This window comes from Phalaenopsis equestris, unplaced genomic scaffold (assembly GCF_001263595.1).
Source record: "Phalaenopsis equestris unplaced genomic scaffold, ASM126359v1 Scaffold203739, whole genome shotgun sequence".
In the NCBI taxonomy this organism is placed as follows: Eukaryota; Viridiplantae; Streptophyta; class Magnoliopsida; order Asparagales; family Orchidaceae; genus Phalaenopsis; species Phalaenopsis equestris.
The window spans coordinates 777-3,713 of record NW_018223343.1 but is presented as its reverse complement, the minus strand read 5'-3'; the positions used below and the strand labels follow the sequence as shown (position 1 = coordinate 3,713).

General features: G+C 36.4%; 1 pseudogene; it reads right to left on the bottom strand.

The window, feature by feature from the left end:
- Positions 1-993: 993 nt before the first annotated feature.
- On the bottom strand, positions 994-1,294 carry LOC110036207 (annotated as a pseudogene).
- Between the last annotated feature and the right edge of the window lie 1,643 nt (positions 1,295-2,937).

Here is a 2,937-nt window from a genome sequence, read left to right as displayed (position 1 = left end):
TTTAGACCATATTTATTTCCCCACTTCCTTGGACAGGTCATAAAAATAAGTGAATAGTAACTCACCACTTTTATAGCATTAAAAGCATCTACATTTCTAAAGTAAAAAGTCACAGTTTGACTATTCATAAAAACATTAATCAAAGTTTTAATTTTTTCATCAATCCAATGTCAAAGTTTTGAGAAAAACAGGTTGAATAATGAATAGGCTCGATGTCTTTTCGCTTTGCTTCCATTCCATTAAACAATAATCTTACAATCTATTTTAGGTATAAAATAAAGTGCATAATCTATTTTAGGTAACTTAATAATATATATTCATAATTAAAATATTCAACTAAAAGGGAAAATCATAATAAAAACATTGAAAATAAATTAAATAAGGAAGCTCCTAATTATAGAAAACTCCTAATTTAGCTGTCTGATTTTCGTTCTTTCGGATTGACATCCCGATGTTGATTGATCAAGAAACATCAATTTGCCAACAATAAACTGATAACATTGTCAGGACAAAAAATCCTCGAGCAGTAAGTGTCGAAGCCCGAGAATGTCGAATCCCAAGAGGGTCGAAGCTTGAGAGTATTGAATCTTGAGTGTCGAAGCCCAAGAGTGTCGAAACCTAAGATCTATGGTTTGTCAAAGCCGAAGCCATCGATCTAAGGACTGTCGAAGCCCAAGCTTAAGAGACAAAGCGAAGCACAAGAAGCAGTCGAAGATGCCATAGAAGCAGCGATGCTTAGCGAAGAAGATCTGAATCAGACAAATAATCATTCAAACATAACAACCCTTTTCAACCCAGGAATCTTCAAACTCCACAATGAATGAATTTTGCACTTTAAAAAATTTCTAATATATCTATCTGTCTGTTGAGCAAGTCTGATTTTCTTCAAGACATAATTCTTCTTTTCCACATTGTTCTTCACGAGAAGAATAGCAAACATTTCATAAAGAGCCCTAATCCCTAATAAATACATGATTCCAGAAACAGCTAAAGCTAACCGCCAAAGCCATAAAGGGTGTGACCCTGACATTTGAGGACATAAACAACATCCATGGTTGTGACGATTTTCCAACGACAGTGCTCGGTTTAGGTCGCGGATGACGTTCTCAAGGAAGATCTTGAGCACGCTTCACGTCTCCTCGTATATCAGACCACTGATGCGCTTCACGCCACCGCGATGAGCGAGTCGAATCACTGGCTTGGTGATGCCCTAGATATTGTCGCAGAGAACCTTGCGGTGGCGTTTGGCTCCACCCATTCCCAAGCCCTTACCTCCCTCGCCTCGTTCCAACATTATTTCCTAGCTTCGATTGTTTTTCTTTTACATAGCGGTAGGAGGCAGATGGACTAATTGAAGATGACGCAGATGAAGTAGAGGGAGCAGAGCGCAGTAAACAGAACTGAATATGCAATTAATCGACCAAACAATTGAGGTAGACGATGAAGCGAAGCAGTGGAAGCAAGCGCAACTATCCAGGAGACCGATCAATCGATGTCGAGCGAGCCGACTGAGTAGGCGAACAGTTCAGACGAAGAGCAAATGAAGAAGACAAGGGTTTTAGGCAAAGCAGACGAGCGAGAATCAAGGCAAATAAATAGCTCGCCCCTTCCCGTGCAAGAAGGCCGACGAGAAGAGAGCATTGACGATACTCTAACAATTATCGGTGATTATAGCAAAAAATTTGCTCTTGAGAAAAATAGGCTGAATACTGAATTGGATCAATTTCTTTTCCCTTTGATTTCATTCCATTAAATAATAATCTTACAATCTATTTTAGGTACAAAATAAAGTGTCTAAGCTATTTTAGGTAACTTAATAATATATATTCCTAATCTAAATATTCAGCTAAAAGAAAAATAAATCATAATAAAGACATTGAAACTAATTTAAAATAAGGAAGCTTCTAACTATAGAAAACTCCTAATTTACTTGTCTGATTTCCGTCCTTCATGATTGACATCCAATTGTCTGACATAATCGAGTACCCATATTTACTCTGTCTTCTTATGCTCCTCTAACATCTTATTGATTATAACAACCTCATCTTTGAGTATCCAAGTTCTCAATTCATGCATTGTAGGTGGAGTAAAATCAGGTCTAAAATTAGCAACTGCTTCAAACACAGACATGTAATTTGGGTCATTGGCAACATTCAATATCAATCTGGCTTAGTAACAAAATCTACCAATTGCCCTACATACTTCTTTTCTTTCCTATTTTTCCACTTAAAATTTAGAGTAGAATTCCTTGCTAGTGTTGTTGTGAAAGAATCCACTGGAACTCTTAAATCTATGTGGCCTCTGGGAGGAGTCAACCAATGATGAATTTGTAGCATTTTAACCTTCACTAATATTTGTTGCATATAACCCACATGACTCAACTATCACATCCACATTTAGTCGTCGGTCCTGCCGGCAACTATGCCCATTTCTAAATTTTGGAATTAAAATATTGAAAATGTTAATATATATTAAGAAAATATTTATTTTTTAAAATTGTCCTTTTGATAATCATATCGACACACCTTATGAGTCGTCATCTTTTTTTTTTTACCATGTTTGAACTTTCTTAAATAAGCAGACTAACAAGGAAAAAATTTTACATCCGGACTGCAAATGTCTAGACAACGGCCCGGATGCAGTGGAGGTGGGAAGAAATCGGACATCCACCCTCCTTGCTGCATCTGGGCCGTTGTCCAGACATCCAAAGTCCGGATGTAAAATTTTCATACCAACGAGAGTCCTTAGTAGGAATCATATGCATCACTCCAAATTAAACTTGCTATATTGAGTTAGACGAGTGCAATTGCCATGTTAAAACAATGATATAGGGGTTGATATTTTGATTAAAAAAAGACCTTAAGATATCCTTATTAAATTTTGAATTATGAAGAATATAAAAACTATGAAACTCACTTTACAATTAACATGATATAA